Source organism: Hemicordylus capensis, chromosome 3, assembly GCF_027244095.1.
Source record: "Hemicordylus capensis ecotype Gifberg chromosome 3, rHemCap1.1.pri, whole genome shotgun sequence".
NCBI lineage: Eukaryota > Metazoa > Chordata > Lepidosauria > Squamata > Cordylidae > Hemicordylus > Hemicordylus capensis.
In genome coordinates, this window is record NC_069659.1 from 127,336,604 (window position 1) to 127,362,331 (window position 25,728).

General features: G+C 44.2%; 2 long non-coding RNA genes across 3 annotated transcripts; one reads left to right on the forward strand and one right to left on the reverse strand.

Annotated features, from left to right (window-relative positions):
• The first annotated feature begins 1,970 nt into the window (after window positions 1-1,970).
• LOC128351613 (uncharacterized) lies at window positions 1,971-11,580 on the forward strand. Of its 2 annotated transcripts, none has more exons than XR_008319908.1 (4): window positions 1,971-2,415; window positions 4,860-4,922; window positions 8,231-8,292; window positions 11,366-11,580. It is a non-coding gene; the product is annotated as an uncharacterized LOC128351613 (long non-coding RNA). The 2 variants fall into 2 exon arrangements; XR_008319909.1 differs by lacking the exon at window positions 1,971-2,415 and adding an exon at window positions 4,382-4,456.
• Window positions 2,577-24,174, reverse strand: LOC128351614 (uncharacterized). Its single transcript, XR_008319910.1, has 3 exons — window positions 24,084-24,174; window positions 20,382-20,457; window positions 2,577-3,515 (listed from the first exon to the last, which is right to left on the reverse strand). It is a non-coding gene; the product is annotated as an uncharacterized LOC128351614 (long non-coding RNA).
• Between the last annotated feature and the right edge of the window lie 1,554 nt (window positions 24,175-25,728).

The following is a 25,728-nucleotide window of genomic DNA, read 5'->3' on the forward strand; positions in this document are numbered from 1 at the left end:
AGTTGAGCAGCCTTGGTCTAGAATGAGGCAGGAAATGACTGCATTGCATCATGGAATCAATTCCTGCCTCATTCTAGACTTTAAAAACACACTCTCCATCAGCTGAGTACATGGGGGTGGGAGGGTGAGTTGTGCGGGGCATGGTGCTACCAACAAAGCTGCCCTATTCATCTCCCTGAGTTCAATGGGATGTACTCCCAAGAAAGTGTGCTTCAGATTGCAGCCTTAGTGAAGCTCCCAATGACAAGGTTTGATAACCTCTTGTTTAATATACTGTACTTCTTACTCTGAAGCTGAAGGATACATCACCATTATACCAGGACTAAAACAAGTATTTTATCCCACCCCCCTTAATAAAACTGGTGGATTTCTCATCCTTTCAACACTTCCTCACTGTGGTTTTGCAAAAGTAAAGAAATTAAATGCCAAGAATTTGTTAAAAGGCATGCTAATATTTTTTTGGCAAAAACAAATGGGTAGGTTAACATGCTATTCGCTGTCTTCCACATTTTCCATTTGTGCAGTATTTTAATAAATAGCCTTCTTGTTTCTGTTTAGCAATCCACGAACTAGCTGACTTAACACACTTTATGAAAACACAAGCCAATGTTTATTGTTTAGAGGTGTATAACCCATTCTCCCCTTCTTAATTTTTTTTTACTGCTTAAGAAAACACATAGGAAATTAACAGTCTGTGACCCAACAATTGGCAATTCATAAATTCATTAGATTAAAAAAAATAAAAATCTAGCAACACTGCAATACCCTTTAATATGTTTCCTTCCATCTTCTAATTTACATTTATGTCTGCCCTGGCAAAGATATTACTTCATTAAGAATTTTTTTCCTAAATAAGAGAAATTTTAATGACTTCTTTGTATTGATTGTTTCCATATGCAAGTAGTTATCTTTCTTACAAATGGAAATGAGACCCAAAATTGCAGCAAATGGGGCCAATGCTCTAAGTGCACGTGTTCCCCTTTTGGTGAAAGCACATATGCCTGATTGAATTAACTTTCACCTTTCTGTCCATTGACCAGACATTGTCTAATGTGGGGGCTTTAAAACCCATTCTCGTTAAATTTATTTTGAATTGCTGAGAACACTCTATCACAATTTTCGGCAAATAAGCTCTGATAATATTAAACACCTGGTAAGCCCAGTTCCCCAAGGGATCCAATGCTGCTGTGTTTGACCTTTGACCCCCTCACAGCAAAGTTCAGCCTTTGTGATCTACTCCAATTGTGGCAGGAAAGCTGTTCTGAGGGAAAACACCTGTTTGTGAAGCTGACCCTAAGCCAGTGCATGGATGAAAGGAGCCAGCTGGGTAAAATGGGAGCAGACCCCAGGGCAGGTGTTTCCTATAGCACCATTCAGGGAAGATGAAGAGAAGTGGCAGGGGAGAGTAGAGGGCTGTGTTAGGTGCTCTCCAGATAGTTGTGTTGGGTGAGGTGGAGTTTCTCAGAGATCATGTTTAGGAAACGAAGAAACCATCAACTTCAATTGTCCAAAGGCTGTAATACCAGTGGATCAGAGTTTAAGGCAGGTTGAGTGAGCAGAAACAGACAGGTGTTTTCAGTCTCAACAGCCAATTTACCTTCCCACCCACCCCCACTTCCTTTGCCTAATCAGAGGGTGGATGGTTTACTGCTTGAGAAAGTTGGGGTGCCCTTCTGAGATGTTAAACAATTTGGTCTGCTTCAAAGGTCAACAAGAGCACTCCAATATGTTAAAAAGGGGCCCTAACACTGGAAGAGGAAAAGGTAACTGCTTCCTTAACGAAGCGGCTATTTTCCTCTGGTGTTTCTTTCAGGCAGTACAATCATAATGACCTATTCAAATACAGCAGCCCATGTTTGCATTCAGCATTGGCTACTCAAACATCACATTACTCATTTTTGTCAACAGCTCTGCCCAACGATATGGTAACGAAAGGAAAATATTTAATCTCGCTCTTTATTTATTAAGTGAGTATCATGAAATAAGATGACAGCGCTGGAAATCTAACCCTTTTTAAATTCTTCCGTTAATTTCACTGCATGCCTTTTTACTCTCTCTTTTTTCCTAAGGTCGCTTTAGGATGCTGGACTGGAATGTCACTCACTGACACACTCAAGAGCTGTCAACACACCTCTATTCACTGATGAGAGCGCCTTCAGCTGGCCTCAATAAAACCCTTCCATTTCCTAGAGTCTCGGGCTCTGCAGTTCTCTAATATTAAACAGCCATTTCAGGTCCATTTAAAAGGAGGAGAGAAAGGAAAGGGAGTGGGGGGTGGCTGTTTCTGAGCAACAGGAATTCAGCTATGACTTGTCAGAATTCATTTCAGCTGTGACCATTTACAGCCTTCAGATCCAAATTGCTTTCCATCATTTTGGCTGAAGCAGGATTTGTATGCCTATCCCAGACGTAAAGGTCAGTGCAGAATGTATTGTGCAAACACTCTCATTAATGCAGCCAGATTCTTGAAGGGGTTGGGGGGGGGGGAGGATTATTGGCAAGCACAGTGGCACTAACAATTTACCTTCATCTTTAGCCCGGCATTATGGGCCTGATAAAGACCAACATCTGAAACCAATCACGGGAGTATATTAGAGCCCCCCCCCCCGCCAGCCATATCAAAATACAGTATAATAATGAGACGTTTACTTCTGCGCTTGCATTTGAAAAAGAAAAGCTTGAGAACAATTTGCAATCTCTTTCCAAGATGACGGAGATGGAACTGGGAAGAACACAAGTCCTTTAAGTAACTTCCTCACTTTCCCCTAGTCATACACTGGGAACAACTGACATGGAATTGCATTCACCCTCCTGGAAGTAAATGCAAGTCATCACTTCACATCAGGCTGTTGCTATGATTTCTGCCAGGGCAGATAACAATGTCCTATTGTTGATGAGCCTCTGTCAGATCCCCTTAGCAGTGAGAATGTCAAAGTGTCAAGTGTTTTTAAGACTGGAAGGTAGGAGACAACCCACACCAATTTCACTCAGAGCCCAGAGGGTTGAATTCTCCCCCCACCCCACAAAAAAAGTCCTCACTATACTCAGTGACACAGCATGATCGGAAGCTACAGCCACTGGAAAAACAGAAAGACATTTTTAAAGATTATACTACTGCTGAGGGAGGGTAAAAGCTCAATACCTTGCTTGTGCTTCATAGCAATTCCAGCATAACAATTAAATTAAATCCAGACAGCAGGGCTGAAGTTTTTCAGGCTATTTATAGGTAACTGTTCTTAGGAAGCAGCTTTGGGACTCTCGATAGCATCCCCACAACATAGCTTGGTTTATGTTCCTCGTGTAAAAGCATGTTTCCCGTTTTTTCCCCTAGTTGTGGAAGGGAGCCTGAGCCAGAAAGCTCAGCAACCTGCTTCTTGTCATTCCCATTGGATCAAATGGCACAATTCTCATTCTGCCTGCAGAATTTACTGTGGCACTTAGCATGGCAAGATATTAGTCCTTTCCAACTGTGAATGCTTCCTGTGGTGGCTCTGCAGCCGTCTGAAACAGAGCATCTGTGGTAGAAGAAATACTATGGTTAATGGGTCATAAAACAGGGCTAATGTTTGCCACATAAGATCAACATGGAGAGGATAGCTCAAGCATGCATGTGCACTATTCAGATGCGGTGGAGACTTATGAACACTTTTCAAAGACAGTCCAATGTAGAGCATACTGAAGTAATCCAATTAGGATGTAATGAAGGCATGTGTTACCATGGCCAGATACCACTGCAGGTGTGGAGACTGACCGCCAGTGGCCTGTGTGCAGCTGCAGCAGTGGCCCCACTCGCCCCGCCCCTGCATCTGACATCAGATGCGGGGGGCGTAGTCTGGCTCCTGAACGGAACCCCGCAGCTCCGTCTGGGAGTTGGGAGTCATGCCAGCGCTGCATGCCGGGGCTCCACCCCGTACCACTGCACCTATCCACTTGGCCAACCCATCCCTAGGTGACTTTATCAGCCAGGAGGGGTGAGGGCCAAGCAAACAGGAGGCAGGTCTCACTCAGTGTTCCCACGACCAGGGATTCCCAGATGTTGTGGACAACAACTCTCATAATCCCCGAGCAAAAGCCATTGTAGCTGAGGTATATGGGAGTTGTAGTCAACAAGATCTGGGAATCCCTGTTAGAGGGAACACTGGTCTCACTCCTTGAAGAGTCCTATCCACATCCCTGGGGCAGCCTTTGAAAATGGCCTGGAAACTGCAGCTGGTACAAAATAGGGCTGCAAGATTATAACACTGATCAGTCATTTTGAGCATATTATGCCAGTGCTTCATCAGCTGCACCTGCTCCCAGTTTGTTTCCAGGCCCAATTCAAAGCGCTGATTTTAACCTTTAAAGCCCTAAATGGCTTGGGACCAGATTACCTGAGAGTGCACCTTGCCCCACATGTTCTAACCCAGACCTTAAGATCTTCTTCAGAAGCCCTCTTCTGGTGCCCCTGCCAAACAAGGTAGGGTGGGTGAGGGCCTTTTCAGTGGTTGCACCCCATTTATGGAATAGCCTCCCCAGTGAGGTTTGCCTGGCTTCATCACTTTGTTCTTTTAGATACGTGGTAAAGACCTTTTTGCTCATTCGGGACTTCTAAATTTTGATTTTTAAATATGATTTTTTTAAAAATGATTTTAGAAGAGTTTTAAAATTGCTCTGTATTGTATTTTGTATTTTCCCCCCTTTTGGTCTGTAATGATTTAATTTGTTTTGTGTTTTTATTTCATGTTTTAATGGGTGAGCCACCCAGAGAACAATTTGTTATGGGGCAGCTAACAAATAAAGGTTTCATTTATTTTATATCATTATTATTATTTCTTGTTGCACAGCCAAACAGGTGTTATTGACTGGTTTGTTTTTTCCAGACACTGAGTCCTCCCAAGGACCTGGGATGCCAGAATTTTGTTAGCAATATTGTTGTTGTTAAGGTAGGTGTCACTGCAAAATGTAGGCTGTTCCCAGTAAAGTTTTTTGTAGTTAGCTGATGGTGATTTCTGTTGTTGTTGTTGTTGTTACTCTTTTTACACACAGTCTACTAGATGTTATTGACTTTCTTCTTGACTACAGTTATATCTGGTGTATTGTGTGGCAGATGTTTGTCTGTTTGTAGTTGGAAGTCCCATAATATTTATACTTCTTCATTTTCTTCAACTTTTTCAATTTTATGGTCCCACCAATCTTTGGCTACAGGTAGCTTCTATTTTTTGCAGATGTTATAGTGTACTATCCCTGCTACTTTGTCATGCCTTTGTTTGTAGTCAGTCTGTGTGATCTTTTGACAACAGCTGATTAGGTGGTCCACAGCTTCATCTGCTTCTTTACAAAGGCGGCACTTGCTGTTTGTTGTTGACTTTTCTACTTTTGCTCTTATTGCATTTGTTCTTAGTGCCTGTTCTTGTGCAGCCAGTATTAAACCCTCTGTTTCTTTCTTCAAGTTGCCATTCTTAAGCCATTGTCAGGTCTTGGTGATGCCTGATTTTCCACTTCGATTGTGCAAATATTGACCATGCAGTGGCTTCTTTTTCTATTTTTCTGCTCGGTTCTTGACTTGTTCTTTCTTGTAGGCCTGCTTTCTTCCATTGGTGTTGAATAGTTTCTTGTTATTGACAGTTTTAAGTGCATCTTCTTCACTGTCCTTGATATATTCTTCAAGGCCTCTTTTCTCCTCCTCTACTGTTTGATGGACTTGCAGCATTCCTCTTCCACCTGAGCTGTCAGGGAGGAATAGCCTATCTACATCACTGCGGGGGTGTTGAGCATGATTGATGGTTCATTATTTTCCTGGTCTTACGATCTAGCATCTCTAGCTTTGCCTTGGTCCAGTCTATTATTCCTGCAGTGTATCTGATAACAGGTATAGCCCAGATGTTTATGGCTTGTATGGTGTTCCCGCCATTGAGTTTGGACTTGAGGATTTTTCGAACTCTCCTGATGTATTCACTTCCAATTTTTCTTTTAACTTCAGTGTGTGCAATGTTATCAGCCTGGAGAATGCCCAAGTATTTGTAATGTTTTTTCTTCTCCAAGTTCTTGATGTTGCTTCCATTGGGCAGTTCTATTCCTTCTGTTTTTGTTATTTTTCCTCTGTTCATTATTAATGCAGCACACTTGTCTAGTCCAAACTCCATTGCTATATTGCTACTGAATATACGGACAGTGTTTAGCAGTGATTCGATTTCTGACTGGTACTTTCCATACAACTACAGATGGTCTATGTACAGCAGATGGTTGATTTGACTTGATGTTTTAGAAGTTTGGTATCCGAGGCCTGTTTTGTTTAGTATTTGTGAAAGTGGAGTCATGGCAATTACAAACAACAGAGGGGATAGTGAGTCCCCTTGGAAAATACCTCTTCTAATGCTAACCTGTCCAAGTGTCTCGCCATTGATTGTTAACTGTATAGCTCTTTGCTTTTTTATATAAATATCTGAATGTTTTTGCTGACACCAGTTGTTTCTAAACATTTTAGTATCCATGTATGAGGCAATGAGTCGAAGGCTTTCTTGTAGTCAATCCATGCAACATTTGTTTTTCTTCTCTTGCCATTTTCTAAGATCATTTTGTCAATCAGCAGCTGTTCTTTTGAGCCTCTGGTGTTCGGGCAATTTCCTTTCTGTTCAACTGGAAGCTGTTTGTTAGTTAATAAGTGTTGCATCACTTCATCTGCTATTATTCCAGTTAATAATTTGAACATGGTTGGCAGGCAGGTTATTGGTCTATAATTACTTGGAACTGCACCTTTTGCTGGGTCTTTCATTATGAGATGAGTTTTCCCGGTTAGACATTGTTCAATATCACCTCCTTGCAAAATGTGATTCAACTGTTTTGATAGTTGTTTATGAAGGCTTGTTAGGTGTTTAATCCAAAAGCCATGCAGTTCATCGTCGCCTGGAGCAGTCCAATTCTTAATTTTCTTTGTGCTTTCACTTATTAATTCTGGTGTTATTATTAGATCTTGCATTTGTTGGTTACATTTTTTGACCTCTTTCACCCAGCCTGATTTTTTGTTATAGTCTATTGGATTGTTCCATAAATTCCCCCAGAATTGCACTGTTTCTTCTTTATTTGGTCTTTCTGTGTTTCTTGTAGTTTCTCCTTCTGTGCTTTGGTAGAAACGTCTCTGATTCGATTGGAATTGGAGATTCTGCCTGTTTTGTGTAATTCTGGCTTCGTATCTGCTAATCTTCTTTGACACTGCTGTTATTTGCTGTTTTATTATTTCCAGGACTTCTCTAATTTTCCTTGAATTTAGGTGGTATTTTCGGATCAGATACTGTTTGGTGTTTTCATCATCATTTCTTGTTTACATCATCATCATCGTCATCATCATCATTATTATGTAATAGTAATAATAATCATCATCCCTGTTTCTTAACCTGGATGGTAAGATGGCAAGCAATCACCAAATGTACATCCACTGACTCCTTAACAATTGTGACATCCAAGTCAGAGCAGATCAAGACATTGTTATCCACAAAATGTCTCACAGTGGGCCACTGTGGTCATTCCCTTATCTTAAAGGGCAGATTATAATCATCCTCTGACTACTCAGGATAGCTCCTCTGGATGGCGATACAGCTGGTATCTAACAGTGGCACAAGAACAGGACTTCTTTGCCATTATCACTACCATAGAATCAACTCTAATGGAATTCTAGTCCATTTTGACCAGACTAACACACTCTCTGGAAATTGGTATTTATCTGTACATTGATTTTATGGTCTCATAACACTTAAGTGTTATTGTAAATAATTGCTGACTTCAAAGAAACACAAGGCCGCTTTGGATGATAGTTTCCCCCCTAGAACCAGTTCATTCAATTAAGAAGGGGGACATACTGAGAATGCACTTGTCCTGATGTCGTTCCCAGATATTGTGACATCTTCCCAGCATGTAGAGCACACTGAGGTAAGTCCACGAACTTTCTTGTAGAGAGCACACGTGTGGGGGTCAGGGTGGGTGGCTCATACAGACTGTCACCTCAAACACAACCTAAATAGTAATAATACTTAATCAGATAGGCCAGTTCAGGGAAAATGTATTATCTGAATTAGCTCAATGATGAGAAGTTTTCTTCATATTAATACTTTGCAAATAGGTTACCTGCATTCTGAGAATAACTTGGTAGTACACACATTATTGCCTGAAAAGCAATAACAAATATTATTAACCCAAGAAACTGTAGCTATCAAACTACTGAATTTGACTACTAATATTGAACATTTCCATATTTTAGGGAGAAGAGCCAGTTCTGCAGGAGTGAGCATTGACCCATTTGCTAGACAGAGTTCACTTTAGGTGACTATATTTGATTGATTGGTTGATTGATTGATTAATGATATTTGTACACTGCTGAAAAACCTGGGTGAATACATGTGTCTTTAAAGACTTTCTAAAAGTTGCCAGAGATGGGGAAGCTCTTATTTCAGCAGGGAGCACATTCCAAAGTCTTGGGGTAGCAACAGAGAAGGCCCATCCCTGTGTAGCCACCAGACAAGCTGATAGCAACTGCAGAAAAACCTCTCCAGATGATCTCAATGAGCGATTGGGCTCATGGCCAGTTAGGGTGGTGCTTGGGGAGGGGGCAGTGAGGAGTACTTTTTAAAAGTCATTACCTGCGATACCACTGGCACCTGCAAGCCACTGCAAGCAGTTGCGGGTGGGGCACTGCTGCTCACGGCAGCTCGCAGGTGTCGGAAGTATCATAGATAATGACTTTTTAAAGGTACCTCTCACTGCCCCACCAGTACCGCCCTCACTAGCTGCCACTGGGGTAATCTTGGGCAACTTCTCTGCCTTATCTACTTCACAGAATTGTTGTGAGGATAACATAGGATAATCTCATATAGATGGCCCTGAACTCTCTGGACAATGTGTGCTATACAGTTATAATAAATAATGAAGAATAATATATCCAAGACAGTCGTTTCCTTGTGGCTAAGAGGAAAAGGACAGTTAAACTAGGAGAGTTGAAGGAGTTGTTAAAATATTATGGAGTGCATTACAGTGAGGGTGTGAGACAGTGGTTTTGGGAAGTAAGAAACAGAATTACTTTGAGGAATGGATGTATTTTGCCCTTCCCCTCCATGATCCTCATTAACACCGGCAAACTGTAAAATGCCTCTATTTTCAGTTTGCTAAATAGTGAATAAAATTTTATGTAATAGGCCCAAGTGGGATTAGTACTCAGCTAGACACTGTGAGAATACTGAAGTGTAACACAGATGATTAAACCACAGGTGAGGAAACTAAGCAGAGACACAGTATTCAGTGACATGGAAAGTAGAGGGTCACCCCTGGGACTAAGCCAGGTTTAAACTGCCTGTGTACAGTAGCAGAAACAGATCTGCAATTGCAACAGACAGATTGCTAATGCCAAAAACCAGAAGCTATGCCTGATTGAAATGGGTGGTGTTGAAAGCTGATTACCCTTTAGGTAAAGCAGTGTAAGGACTCAAATAACACTAAAGCAAGTGCCCTTAATGGTATTATTTTTTAATAAGAATTTATTCTTCAGAGTTAATTTAGTACTGATGAAATTTGCCAGGCTAACACCTCTGGAGCATGATGTCACTACATCTGCAGGTGCTGCCTCTCTACCAGCAATGGGAGATGGGGCTCTAACTAAGGGGATAGGGCTGTAGCTCAGTGGACAGAGCACATGCTTTGCATGCAAAAGGTCAGATACGGCTGGAGAAAGACTACTATCTAAAACCCTAGAGCGTTGCAGCCAGTCAGTATAGACAATCCGGAATTAGATGGACCAATGCAAGGGTGGCCCTACCATGAGGCATGGTGAGGCAGTCACCTCAGTTGCAGGTGCAAGGAGGGGTGCAGGGGACAGCAAGTAACATCCCAGTGGCCTCCTTGCTGCCCCCACCCTTTTTCACCCCTCTGGGGCATGCTGCTCATTTTTCCGTTCTCACCCAGCTCCCCTTCTCACCCTTTCCCTTCTCCCTCATCCAACATGATCTAGGAATGTTCCTCCCACTCTGCCTGGCTTGGTGGCATAATCTGAGCGTGCTTGTGTGCCACCACTAGTGCCTAGGCAACATGGCCTGAGAATGCTGAGTACTCTAGGGCTTTGCAGAATTAGTTTGAATCAAACCCAGTTTGACCAGTCTGAGCTCAAACTGGACTGCCTGCCCCCCCCCACACACACACACAGGTGGCCTGTTTGTGTTCTGTCCCAACTGGGCCTGGTTTGCATTCAACCAGTTCAGCCGACTGGTTCAGGCTTACAAAAGGGTATCCCTAGCAACTAAAAGGGGTTCCAAAAAGTGGCAGGGCGAGCGGGAGGTCAGCGTATGTGTGGTGGCTTCACAGCAGCAGCTCCATGGCAGTGGACCAGTGGCAGCTCCTTTAGATGCCACCGGCACTCCCCCCAATCAGTGTGTGTCGGCGGGGGCCCAGCTCAGATCCCTGTGTGTGGCCTCGTTTGGGAGGCAGATCGATCGGCCCCGCTGCATTGGCAGCAAGACTGCCTTTAAGGCAGGGAGAGTCATTCCAGCTGTGCTGCCAATGCAGCGCAGGCTGATTTTGGTTCCAAACGGGGCCGTGTGGCCCCATTTGGAACCAAAATAATGCTCCCCCCGTGTCTGATGTCAGATGCGGGGACATGACTTGGGCCACAATAACTGTCCCTGATTTGTTGTGGCCCGGGTTCTTTGAACCCATTCACCCAATGGTGGCTCCACCCCTGGGCTGCCCCTGGACCAATGGTCTGATTTCAATATAAGGCAGCTTCATATGAGATGTTCCTTCACTCTTCCCTGGTGTAATAATGACAGGAAGTGAAAGACAATGTTATAAAACTACACACCAAAAGCTTCATAAGGTCAAGATGACCTCCTCCGCAACCAGGCCTTCTCAGAACTTGCTTGTAGTCTCTATAGTGAAACGTGCTTCCCTGGCTTCTTTGTGGAGAAGGCATACTATATCATAGCACTGCTTCTTTCCATCCAGACATGGCCTACTGTTTCTCATTCAGCCATTAGTAGCTCCTAGTCAGGCCTCTTATCCTGTTTCAACCTCAGCTGTTCTCCCTGAGGACTCCGACCCGGAGTACCCCTGATTGTTCTGCTACCACTTCTGTCTTGAACCCCTCTAAGCCCCAATCTAGGGTTGCCTACAGCTCATTAAAAAAAAAAAATCTGATTCCTAGGAGTGAAACCCAGAGTGGATCTGAGGGTGGAGTACAGAGGTTTGTGACATATCTGCTGGCCGAACCCAGTGGTGTATGGTAGAACTGCTGCGGAGCCTAGCAACTTGGGGGCAGGTCCGTGGGTTGAGCCCAGCACAAAAGCTTGCTATCTGCTTATAGTGTGCCGCAAAAAAAAACACCTAACCCTACCCCTTTCTTTTCTGGCAGCTGGCCTGAAAATAAAAGAAGCAAGGAAACCAACCAGCCTCAAAACAGTCAAGGGAGTTTTTTGTGGTCCATTGGCAACCCTAAACCCCACAACTGGCTGGAAGAGGGAGGTGTACAAGTCTCCAGTGCATCCCTAGCAATATGTAATGGAGTCTCGTTTTTAAGGTGTGATATTTTATAACTCTTTAATTGTAATTAAAATGTGTACTTTTTTGTTAAAACTCTCCAGAGACATAACTGAATTTCCTGGCCCTCTGAGCAGCCACAGTCTGGTCTTCCTTTGGGTTAAAAACCATATCCAATATGTCTGATTCAGTTTTCAGACTCCATTGCTGGCTTTTCTAAAGAGCATGCAAAAACAGAGTCATCTGGAAAGCTGAGTGGTGAGGTGATCTGAGAGTTTTTTCTGCAGTGTTTGATCTGTGATGGTTCATTCGCACATGTACGTCAGGCCAATCATGCAGGCGCACAGCCTCCAAAATGGCCACCGCACTGAAGGGAGAAGGCTGAAAACTGTCTGAGGAGCCGACTGAATCGGTCGGGGGGAGAGGGAACCTCCATGGACACCACCACCACCACCTCCAGGACCTCCCCTGAGGGGGGTACGGTAATTTAAAAAAAAACAAAAAAGGGGCCGCAAAACCTCCAAACATTTGGGTGTTCGGTTCGACCCCAAACCGTTGAACCAAACCAGTTTGACATCAAACTGGCTCAACGTCAAGCCGGTTTGCACATCCCTAACCCCTGGTCCTAGTTTTATGAGAAAGGGAGAAATTTTTCTCCCTATCAACTAGCTCTACACCATGCATGATTTTATAGACCCCTATCACGTTTCCCCTCAGTCATCTTTTCTCTAAACTAAATAGTCCCAGGTGTTGTAGCCTTGCCTCGTAAATAAGGTGCTCTAGGCCCATGATCATCTTAGTTGCCCTCTTCTGCACCTTCTCCAGTTCTATAATGTCTTTTCTGGGGTATGGTGACCAGAACTGTATGCAGTACTCCAAATTTGGCTACACCATAGATTTGTATAAGGGTATTATAATATTAGCATTTTTATTTTCAGTCTCTTCCTAATGATCTCTAGCATGGAATTGGACTTTTTTTTACAGCTGCCGCACATTTTGTTGACACTTTCAATGAGCTTTCCGCCACAACCCCAAGATTTCTCTCCTGGTCAGTTACTGACAGCTCAGACCCCATAAGCATATACTGTATGTGAATTTGGGGTTTTTGTACCCCAATATGCATCACCTTACACTTGCTTTCATTGAACTGCATTTGCCATTTTGCTGCCCACTCCTGCAGTTTGGAGATATCCTTTTGGAGCACCTTGCAATCTCTTTTCAGTTTCACTACCCTAAATAATTTGGTGTTATCTGCAAATTTTTGGCCACCTCACTGACTACCCCAACTTCTAGAGCATGTATGAATAAATTAAAAAGCACTGGTCCCCGTACGGATCCCTGGGGGACCCCACTTTTTACTTTTCTCCATTTAGAGAACAGTCCATTTTTACCTTCCCTGTTTCCTGTCCTTCAAACAATTACCAATCCACACAGCAACCTGTCTCCTTAACCCATGACTGTTAGGTTTTCTCAAGAGTATTTCATGAGGAACTTTGTCAAATGCTTTTTGAAAGTCCAGATATACTATGTCAACTGGATCACATTTATCCATACACCTGTTGACACTCTCAAATAACTCTAAAAGGTTGATGAGGCAAGATTTACCTTTGCAGAAGCCATGCTGGTTCTCTTTCAGCAAGTCTTGTTCTTCTATATGCTTAACAATTTTATCCTTGAGGATGCTTTCAATAAATTTGCCTGCAACAGACATTAAGCCAAATGGCCTGTAATTTCTCAGATCCCCCCGGATCACTTTTTGAAACATTGTGTTACACTGGCTATTTTCCAGTCCTCTGATACAAAGTCGATCTTAGGAATAGGTGATATATTTTTGCAATGAAGTTGGAAATTTCACATTTGAGTTATTTAAAGAACTTGAGTGGATGTCATCTGGCCCTGGTTATTTCTTAATTTTTAATTTTTCCAGACAGTTTAGAACAGCCTCTCATCACCTAAAATTGACCCAACTCTTCAGCCTCCAAGCCTGGGAAGCTCAGTTCTAGAGCAGATATCCGCAGATGTTAAGACAGATGCAAAGAACTTGCATTTTTAAAGATCCAGCTGATCCAGGAGCAGGATGATGAGGAGAGGGCTCTGCTGAGCAGGACCCTGAGTGCTTGCCTGGGTTGCACCCTTGCAGGTAACAACTGCCATTTAAGATCCAGCTGAGCCAAGGGCGCGAGCCTCTTGGTGAGAACTGAAGGGTGAGAGCACAAGGGCTCTTGGCCTTGTGGCTCTCAGCCGAGTGGAGAACAGCCGGTGGACTGCAGTAGCCAGAGGCCTGAAGAGTCCCAGGAAGTTTGGTGGACTTCTGAGCAGGAGCACTGATGACAATGGTCCCCCCACCCCATACCTCCCTGGAGTGTTTTTCCTTTCTCTAGATTCTTCTTCTTCTTCTTCTTCCCCCACAGCAGCATAAAACCTACCAGTCTAGCTAAAGCACTGCCCTGTTCTAATAGGAGGGAGTTTTTATAGTTTGTTAAAGGGAAGAGGGAACATCTTTGTCGGGGCATTGATTGTGCTTTTTGCCTCTGCCCCACCTTCTCCAGTTGTATATCAACTATGGGGCTGCTTTAAAGCTCAGGCTGAGCCACAGGCACAAGCCTCTTGGCTCTCTCTCCTTGTGGCTCTCAGCCTTGGGGTGAGCTGCCTGGGGTCAGATGTCAGCATAAGTCTGTTTGACCCCTAGTTTTGTTAAGTAGTGGAGCTGTGGTTGTTTGGACTGAGAGATGTGTCTGGGAGAGCAGGAAAATGGAGTTGGTGTGGGGGCAGCAATATCACTGGTAGTGGGCAGAGGGTGATATGGCAGTGGGAGTTGGGCAGGCCGTTACAGGGGGAAACGGTCCAGGCAACTGAGGCCTGTTCCTTTTTCCAGCTCTTCTCCCAACCCTGAGACCCCCGGGAGCTCTGAGAACACTCCCTCGAGGATTAGGGTGCTGCTGTTGAATGCCAGGTCAGTTAATGCTAAAACATCTCTCATCCACTATTTGATTGTCGATGAGCATGCTGACCTGGTATGTGTGACGGAGACCTGGTTGGATGAGCTGGGTGGGGTTGTTCTCTCTCAGCTCTAGCCCCACCTCATTAAGGGAGGGCAGGATGCCATCGTGCCTCAAGGAGGCGATGGTAAGACTATTATTTTAAAAGCCCTCCCTTGATTCCTCCAACCCGGACAACTATAACCTGCCCTTTTTGGGCAAGGTGATAGAGCGTGTGGTGGCATCCCAGCTGCAGAGGGATGATACGGATTATCGGGACCCTTTTCAGTCTGGCTTCCACCCCGGATATGGGACTGAGACTGCCTTGGACTACCTATGCTGGGAACTAGACAGGGGGAGTGCATCCCTGTTGGTTCTGCTGGACCTCTCGGCGACGTTCGATACCATTGACCATGGTATCCTTCCGGGCCGCCTCTTGAGTATGGGAATCGGAGGTACTGTGTTGCAGTGGTTCCGGTCCTTTCTTGGGGGGGAGGGTCCAGAAGGTGGTGCTTGGGGACTACTGCTTGACTCCATGGCCATTGGCCTGTGGGGTCCCGCAGGATTTGGTCTTGTCCCCCATGCTGTTTAACATCTACATGAAACCGTTGGGAGAGGTCATCCAGGGACTTGGAGTGAGTTGTCAGCAATATGCGGATGACACTCAGCTCTATCTCTTCTTGTCACTTGATCCTAGGGAGGCAGTGGATGTCCTGAATCGGGGGCTGGAGGCCATGATGGTTTGGATGTGGGCTAATAAACTCAGACTGAATCTGGAAAAGATGGAAGTAATGTTGGTCAGTAGGAGAGCCAATCAGAATGAGGAGATTTTACCGGTTCTGGATGGGGTTGCACTCCCCTTGAAGGAGCAAGTACGCAGCTTGGGGGTATTACTGGACCCGGTTCTGCTTTTGGAAGCTCAGGTGGAGGTGGTGGCTAGGGGTGCCTTTGCACGGCTTCAGCTAGTGCGCCAGCTGCGTCCCTTTCTCGAAAAGGCAGATCTGGCCACAGTTACCCATGCCTTAGTCACGTCATGGCTGGATTACTGTAACGCTCTCTACGTGGGGCTGCCCTTAAAGAATATCCAGAAACTGCAGCTAGTGCAAAATGTGGCAGCTAGGGTTTTATCCAAATGATTGCCTTCTCTCATACGAACCTGCCCACTCAATAAGAAATTCTGCCGAAGCCCTCCATCTCATCAACATCAGAGATGGGTGATGACAACCCTTTAGATGGGTTGTGGGAGACATCACATGCAGGGGTTATGGCCAGCACCTGGAAGGGCCAGCCCAGCCCTCCTGCATTCTAGGGTTGTGCGTTTTTTCCCCCCTGTTTTGTTTTTGGCCCAAATCCGAAACACTCCCATTTTGTTCTTTGTTCGAAATCAGCCAATCCAAAACATCCCAATTTTGTTCTTTGTTCAAAATTGCAAAATCCGAATCCAAAACGTTTTGGATTTTAAAAAATGGCCCCGGGGGAAAACTAGTGGATGGGGGTGGTAGTTCCCAATGGGTGGAAACTATCACCCAAATTTCAGAGGGATTGGACAAAGGGCTGATTTTTGGTGAATTTTTGAAGTATAGGATTTTTCCCATAGGGAAGAATGGAGATTTCAGAAAAAGTATAGCTTCATGTAGGGGGGAAAGGGGTGGCACAGAGCAGAGTAGGGTGGGTGGTAGTGCTCAATGGGAGCAAGGAAGCTGCCAGAATTGTTTCAAAGGAATTAGTCAGAAGGCTGATTTTTAAAGATGTAATGGAGTTTGCGTGTCTGTAAAGTTCTTCCCCATAGGGAATGATGGACCTCCATAATTCCTGCCCCATTACTGCACTTGGGGGGCACCAGGGTGGCCCAGAGCGAGTGGTGGTGTAGACCACATAGGGTGTCAACCACCCCCATGGGTTGCTAACCCATGGGGTACTGGGTTCTGTTGTTTCTGAGATGTTTTGAGTGTAGATTCAGATTCTCTGGTAGAATATGAGAGTGGATTCATGGTTTGTCATTGAAAATCTCATATGCTACCAGAGAATCTACACTCAGAACACCTCAGAAACAACAGAACCCAGCAACCCATGGGGGCGGTTGGCACCCTATGTGCACTACACCACCACTCACTCCCGGACACCCCAGTGCCCCCCAGGTGGAGTTATGGGTCTGCTGAAACCTCCATTATTCCCTGGGGGGGGGGACCTTAAAGAAGCATAAACTTCAACAATTCCTAAGAAATCAGCCCTTTGCCCTATTCCTTTGGAATCTGGGCTGTGGCAGGCACCCCTTGGGGCACTACCACCTGAACCACCCTTCTGCCCCCAAAGCCCCCTTTCTGTCCCAAATCCACCCCAAATAACATCAATATCACACATCAACAACAGCAGAGCTTTGGAAAAAATCAGGCAGATTTCCAAAGGTCATGCACATCCACACACACACCCCCATCTGAAATGCAATTGATCTACACACAACAGTGAAATGCACACTGCCCCGCTGGCCAATGAGGGTAAACTCACACTGCCCCACTAGCCAATGAGGGTAAAATTTACCCTTAAATTTGCTTAAAAGGAATAAGGAGGCAATTGCCAGCAGATCAGCCTGTACTTTCGCTGGCCAGTCTGCAGGCTGGAAGGGCTGGAAACTCAAACAGATGTCAAAACTCAAAATGGAGACTGAAGGAGAAAGACTTTTTGTGATTGCAAAATGGAGTTCCAAAATGGCCGAAACAACAAAACATTTTGTATCTGAAACAGGAACGTTTTGTTTTGGCTACAAAATTTTGTATTTTGAGCATTGGGTGTTTTGTTTTGGCTACAAAACAGCAGAAATGGCCTGTTTTGTGCACAAAACATTTTGTATCTGAAACGAAACGCACATCCCTACTGCATTCATTCACCAGCTGGTAATGAATGGGGCTGGGTGTTTTCTTCACTCTCTTCCTTGCTCGGAGCGAGAGAGATAAGGAAGAAAACACCCACCTGGCAAGGAAGCTTGCCAGCTGAGAAATGAATACAGGGCTGGGCTGGCTCTTCTGGGTGCTGGCAACACCCACTGTGTGTGACATCACACACAGGGGGCATGGCCAGCACCCAGAAGGGCAGCCCAACCCACCTGGGTTCATTTCCTAGCCAGCTTCCTTCTCGGCTGGGTGTTTTCTTTGTTCCCTCTCTTACTTGGAGTAAGGGAGAGATTGAAGAAAATAGGGAGGGGTGAGTGCAGTGGCTCTCTGGAGTTGGGTGACTCAGGTTCTTTGAAGCCATCTGCCCAATTATAGCTCTGCCCCATGTGGTAGTGCTGCATGCACAACTGCCCATTCTGTACAGCCACAGGACTACCTTACGAGTGCAGACTTGTAAGGTAGTCCCGAGCCCCCAACGTGGCATGCAGCAGCTCCGTACCACTGCACATCATGCCAACCAGTATTTTGCAATGGTGGTATTGTAATTTCATTGAAAATGTTTATGACCCTTATACAGTACTTTTAATTTCGTAAGCTGCTGTGATTTATTAAAGAGAAGCCCAAGATGAATTCCTTAAAAAAATAAATGATGAAAAGAGTGGATATTCCTCATTTTAAATAATACCTATGATACCCATTTCTTCCACTTATGTCTTGAAGGTCTCAACAAGTATAAAATAAAGAAGCATGCCCTATAAAACCAGGAGCAGCTTTAAAGGGCAAGTCAAGTGTAAGGAGCTGTGTAAATTATGGGAGCCCCTTGGGCCCTGTGTGAGTTTTACAAGCCTATTTACTTCACTATTCAATAAAATAGGGAAATAGACCCGCTGGACCTATAACTTGCTTGCTGGACATATTACTTAGTTTCACGGAGTTGCTTTAAAAGGAGGCAAATGGCAGGTGGATTTCCTCTCTAGCCTACTCAATTAAACTCCATGACAGCAGAGACTCTATAGCTCCTACTGCTGAGTCCGATTCATACCTTGGCTTGATGGAAATAAATGTGAAGATGGAAAAACAAGCTACAGGAAACCTTGGTGCCCTGGTGGCAATGTGAGAGCAACATGTTAGGACAATGAGGAAATATGGGTGGGGGCCACTTGTTGCTGAATCAAACACCCTTGCAGCATTGAGAAATCGTGTCTACATCATTTTATAGCACCTAGCTGTTGTAGTCATGTAATAAATGACGGTAACAGCATCTAATCCAGGCATAATGCATAGAACCTATCATTGCAATAGGAATGGAGATTTATGAATTTTAATGGATAGTGTGGCAGTTGAAGGGCTTGCCAAAGGCCCCAGATGCAAAAGCAAGGTCTGTGACAGGTGGGAGAGGAGAAGGAGGCAGAGAGAGTAAGTAGAGAGGGAAGCCGCAGGGAAACAGCAGCCCTGTTGTGGAGCTAGTGGGCAATTGGCTTCCTTCCCATTGGCCAGTTTCTTTGAATTTTTGAAAGGCCTCCTCATGAGCAAGGCAAGGTAGCCAGATAACTGGCATGGCTGGAGAGTCACATACACCCCATTTGCATGTGTGGACTGGGGATCCAATGGACCTGTGGTTCTGCCCCCATTCCTGTCATGCTTACCTGTCCATGTTTGGATGAAACGGACAGGAACTGAACTGCTTTCAGGGAGACTGCAAAGAGGAGGGGGATCTGGCTGTGCGGAATTCCTTCTGGCATGAAGACGTAGGTTTTGGGCAGCATAAAAATATGTAAATAAATAAATGAAGGACAGCCCCATCCAATCACAGCTGGAGAGAGGAAGAAGCTTCCTCCCTCAACTCTGTTTATAGCCAATGCAGCCGGTAGTCCAGCATTTGGATGTAACACTACTGCAAATCTCAGGTAGGAGCAGCAAAGCTCCCTACAGCCCGAGGTTTCAAACTGGAGTTTGGGAAGGGAAACCTTGGGTTGCTTTTATGATGGGACTGGGGTTTCATGATATCGGATATACAGGAAAGTCAGGCTCCTTTAACGCGAATGGAGTTATATACAAGGCAGAAGAACGTTCTCCACGGTCAGAGAGGAAGCCAAATATCTTGAAGGAGTAACAATGGGGTGGGATAACCTTTGTGACTAAGGCTAAAAGCTCACTGCACCCCGCCTCAACAGATAGGAAAACATATGAAATTGGATTTTAGTTCCTCCACGCACAGAAAATCCCTGGACATAGAAAAATAGATATTAGGGAGAGAGTAGGGCCAGTTTAGATGAACATGGATCCCAGTGTTCTTCTACATATGATAATATTGGGGCTTCACTGAGAATGCACCTGCCCCGACATCACTAAAGGATGTGCTGATGCATTCTCCGTGTTTTGCAGCATATAGAGAGGAGTGATTCCAATGATTACCCATCACATGCGATTACAGGACATGTCAAGATTGCGTTGGCATTTTCTTGAGTGACATTAGGTTGGGCATGTTCTCAGTGCAGCCCCAATGTTATCACATGTAGGTGGCTTTGGGGGGCTATACCTGAACCAGCCCCTAGTTTTCTATATGTAGGTAATTCTTTATATAGAAGAGCATTCCATCACGCAAGCCCCACTTGTAGTGGTACAGACCAGAGAGAAATAAGCCTGAGTTACTCAGGGTAAACTTCATAAGGGATAGAGTTTTCTGCAATGGCCAATTTGCATGGCCTAGTTTTCATGCAGACTGGAGTATGATCCCTACAGAATTCAGCACAGAAGGAAACAGTGGTGTAAACTCAATCCAACCTCATCATACCTCCAGAAAACTGTTGAAAGTAGGACATGATCAATGTGGGTTAAAATTATGACTCTAGTTGGCCATATTGCAAAATAATCACACAACTGCTTTTTCATGTGCTAAACATTGCACAGATGCACTCAACCCACATTTTCAGCTCTTAATTTTGTTTTATTTCCTGGCCCTAACTCAAAAGCTTGCATAGTCTTTACTCTATAGACATTTGTACAGAAAAAGATATCACTTTACCGATTTTGTTTCTCTTCTCTGGGGAATACAGGGCAACAGCTGTGTCCTTGTTAGAAAATCACATTTTGCACTATGTCTGCATGAAAAGAAATGGAAGGATCAATTGTTTCACACTAGCACCTCCACTAAACAGCAGATTATTCTTATCTGACATAGTAGTATGAAATTCCATATCAGATTGCGGTGTTCATTTGGATGGACAGAAGGAGATTATCCCATGAGGCCATTCAAGCCCCCATTCAAGCCTGAACATAAAGTGGATATGCAGAGAGATCTTGAAATAGCTTACATCTAGCTTGTGTGTTCATTAGACCAATTTCTATGTAGCAGTTTACAAATATGACAAATATTTTTATATACCACCTTGCAACCAAAGTTCTCAAAGCAGTTTACATAGATATGAATGAATGAATGAATAAATAAATAATAAAATAAATAATAAAATAAAATAAAATGGTCCCCTGTCCCCAAAGGGCTCACAATCTTAAAAGAAACACAAGACGGACTCCAGCAACACCCACTGTAGGGATACTGTACTGGGGATAGATAGGGCCAGTTGCTCTCCCCCCTGCTCAATAAAGAATCACCACGTTTAAAAGGTGCCTCTTTGCTCAGTTATTAGGAGACTGCTAGCAGAACGGAGACATAAAAACTTTGCAAGAAGTGTGCATATGGAAATAAGGGTATTAGCATACAAAGTCAGTTTGCTGAGTGGAAGACAAATCACCAAACAAATGAAGTCCTTCCGTCTTCGTTACCCATCTGAAATGCTGAAGGTATTGTATTCACACCAATGCCAACAGCATGCAATGGAGCTACAGGTGCAAGTTCCTTGTGAAATAATACGGGTTCCAGTGGCCATAGCCTCATTCAGGAATTTGCAAGCTGAATTCACTGTCTATGATGATGCATGGGCAATGAAAAATGAGATTACATTATCTTTCATTCGTTCAAATAATGGCAATGGCAGCAAAACTTCTTTAAGATCCATTACTCCACTCAAACAAATGAACCCTGGATCTTTCTCTCTCAGAAGAGCTAAGCTACAACAACTGGCTATAGTACTGGATGGGCTGAAGTGATCCTATGACCATTTGCACACAGAAATATTACAGAAGAATGGGCAATCAATGACAAAGGCAATCAAGTGAACAATGACTAGACCCAGGGGTCTATCATGGACTGATTATATGGACAAATCAGCCACAAATATGTAGTCGGTGCTCACAGGGTGATTTGCAAATGTCATTAATTGAGCATGATATCTTTAGGTGGAAAAGGCCCCAATACAGATAGCTACCAGGTTTCTTGGCAATAGCAATTACAACCTGTAGTAATGTAAGCACATTTAATATTTTTAAAAATGAAGTACATAAAAACCTTGTGAGAAGTATGCATATGGAAATAAGGGTTTTAGCATACAAAGTCAGATTCAGTTGTTTGACATTGCTCAAGCCATGTGTATACACTTAGAATTTCAATAGGACTGCATAGAAATGTAACATTAGGCACACACTAGGGTTCCCCCCCTTTTACAGAATCAGAAAATACCTTTGTACAAAGCCAATGAATAAGCCAATGAATAGAATAAATGGCATGACTCAAAAATACTCAATATTGGTCATGTCTAGCCATTGTATTCTACTTCAGACTGGAAATGGTTGAACCATTTCATTAATGACCAACTGTAACCAAGTGTGAGGGATCCAAACTATATGCCTTTCATCTGCTCGCCTTGCACATGTGCTGAGCATCTGAAATAAGAATGTGACATCTGACCCTTTCTGGACCAAGAAATAAATTTTAAACACGTTTTTATGAGGAATTGTAAATACCCTTGCTTGGCACACCAATGCAGGATGGGGATATAATGGGAGGAGCAACCTGGAATTACTTGATGGATGGGAAATCCATTTCCCAGCTAGCTTTGTTTTGAAGTCCAAGTGGCAGCTATTATATCAGGGCGGTGGAGAATATACTGAAACATGTATTTTATGGAATGTCCCAAAAAGTGCTAGAAACTTAACATTAGAAAGATTTTTCTAATGAGCGAGGGGGAAAGTCATTTCGGTTCTTTGCTCTTGGAAAACCACAGAAACAAATGCCTAATTATATTCAATTAAGTGTAAATTCTGCTACGGATTAGGTGACATCTGATATCAGCTTTTAATTAGAAATAAATCTTGGTCTATTTGCACCTCTAGTTGCCTAATTAATTTCTAAAATATTTATGAAGAGTTTAAGAAAACACTTCCTGATGCAATGTTATGTTTCTTAAATCATTACAGCATCATAGTTCATAGTTTATAAGTAATTTAAAGAAAACAATTACATGTTAACTATGAAACTGCAGAAGTATGACATTTCTAATTAAAACTATTTATTCCATTCCTATATATGACATTACAACCTTTATATATAGGACACTGCATCTCTAGAATATATTTCTTTTCTCCTGAATTTCCAAAGGATTATCCCCAAAACCAGTATGATAAACAATATGGTGAAAACTATTTTTTAAGCCATGGCAATTCACAGGAATATAATATTTTTAACAGCCACAGTCTTTCCAGTGACCTGTGCTTTAAGGCCTTATAATGAATAGTGGCTTTTATTCAGATTATGCAGTAGATGTGTGCTAGGTACATATTTCAAGAAGGAAAAAAAACATACAACTCGATGTGTAACTACTACACATTTGTTATTGGGGCAGACACACATATTCAGCAAGCTAAGAAGAAACATTTGCTTCCACTAAATATGTGGGGAAATGTTTTTTTCCATACAAGAGTTCATTTTCATATGGGTTCATTTTACCGTAAATTTTTGGAGACTAGAGGAGAAAAAACAAGTCTGGATGCAGTTGAATTTAACATAGGTCACTTGGGGGGAAAACGTACACATACCCACCCAACTGCAGCTGAATAACATTGTTTGTTTTTAATCAGCCAAATATGCAAGCTTGAAAAAATTCCATAAATTCTATTTTAAAGAAAAAAGAAAAAAAAGACCAGGTTGCCTAAAATACCAGAATTTCTGGCATGTTTTTTTCCCTGTGAAAAGCACTCCATTGTAACTACAATACAGTGCGTATCTGTATAGAGCTCTATGTAAAAAGGCAATAGTTCCTTGTTTTCAAGGAAATAAAAATAATTACATTGAAGGCATTCCTTCAGTTTCTAGCTTCATCAGAGCTGTTAGAATAGAAGCTGCAAGGGCGAACTATGGCCTCTCCCTGGAAGTATGGCCTTCTCTGAGAATAACTGAGCAATTGCTTATAGACCGTGGTAACACTGAAGACAATTGTACTAAGGAGAGTGAACAACTTGTATGGGGAGATGTCATCACCAAGTTCTCCTTCATTCTTCCATGGTTAGTCATGTACACAAGTACTTGGTGATTAGGGTTGCTAACTTGCCAGAAATTGCCCTGCCTCTCCAAATTGTTTCTTTTCATTTTCCTCAGGAAGAGAGGCAGCAAAGGTTATTATAGAACTATCTCGGGGCTGCTGTTGAATGCTGTCCTGGTACCAGATTTTTCTGCCATTATTAAAGAGTTGGTAGTCTTGTCTCATCATCAGGCCCCACCTCAGAAATCTCAGATTTTTGGATGCATTTGACAGGGGAACCCAGTGTGGTGATACAGGTCAGTATTATTCACACTGAACAATTGAAAACCTGAAGTTTAGACAGAATGACTTACCCACGGTCACTGAGCACAAAACTGAGCTAGTTGTAAAACCAAAGCCAGACCTCCCACATTCAAGCCTTACATATTCCATTAATTAGATCATACTGTGTGTTTCATATTAATAAAAAGCAAGCAGAGACATGTTCATGGGCATACTCTTCTTTGCTTTTAGACTAAAAAGTATTTTTAATATTTTTTAAATATCTCATTTCTTTGAAACCTAAACCATGTAAATGATAAACATAAAGGGTATTCACATGCTTTATTCAAACACAAGTGAATTTTGGCCCGTTGAATAACGGGCGCTAGTAATGGCGCTCCTGGCCCCCCGCCGCCATTCCCCCTCCCTCCGCCGTACGCCCCCCCCACCTTTAAGGGCCAAATCGGCCCAGGCACTTGCCCCCGCCAGGCCGGGGAGACGGAGGCCGGGACCGGGGGCGGAGCGGAGCCCATGTAACTTTAAAAAAAAAATTGCTCCCGCGGCCGACGCCGCCGACCGCCCACCCTCCCTCCCAGCTGCCGAGTCCCCCTTACCCTGGCCGACTGCTGTCGGCCGAAGACTGCCCTCAATTTAAGAGGCAGAGAGGAGCTCGCAAGCAGAGCTCCTCTCTGTGCAAAGCCTCTTGCCGAACTGCCGATTTGGGCGCTTGCGTCCCTTGCGCCCAAAGCGGCAGTTCGGCAAGAGGCTTTGCACAGAGAGGAGCTCTGCTTGCGAGCTCCTCTCTGCCTCTTAAATTGAGGGCAGTCTTCGGCCGACAGCAGTCGGCCAGGGTAAGGGGGACTCGGCAGCTGGGAGGGAGGGTGGGCGGTCGGCGGCGTCGGCAATTTTTTTTTTAAGTTACATGGGCTCCGCTCCGCCCCTGGCCTCCATCTATTTTGGCTGAGGCGGCGGCTCCGCCGCCGCCTCGGTCACTTTCCCCCGCCGCCACCTCTCCGGCTTCTTCGGGGCGGCCGCTTCTGGCCGCCCAAGATGGCTGCCGGTGCCAGCAAGCGTGTCTCCCTTGCCCTGTTCTGGGCCTGCGCTTTGCGCAGGCGCAGAACAGGGCAGGGAGGCACGGACACCAAGCGTTTTATTAGAGAGGATAAAGGACATTCACTGCCTAACCCAGGCTAGGGCAGCCCAGCCTGGGCTAGGTTGTACGTGTGAAGTGCTGGGATTGATCCTGATCCCAGCGCTGCCCCCTCACCAAGCTTGTGTTTTGAACCAAGTGTTTAGCTGAGGGTAAACATAAAGGGCATTCACAGGCACCATCTAACCCAGGCTATGGCAGCCCAGCCTAGACTAGGTTGCACGTGTGAAGCTCTGGGATTGAGTTTATGGTTCGCTCATCTCAGCTGATGATCGTCTGAGTGACCGTTGCTTGGTTAAATGACTCCCCCCCCGGCCCACCACCACTTTCAGAAGCGAGCTGGGAGGAAGGAACATAGGAAGCTGCCATATACTGAGTCAGACCATTGGTCTATCTAGCTCAGTATTGTCTTCACAGACTGGCAGTGGCTTGTTCAAGGTTGCAGGCAAGAATCTCTCTCAGCCCTATCTTGGAGAAGCCAGGGAGGGAATTTGAAACCTTCTGCTCCTCCCAGAGCAGCTCCATCCCCTGAGGGGAATCTCTTCCAGTGCTCACACTTCTAGTCTCCCATTCATATGCAGCCAGGG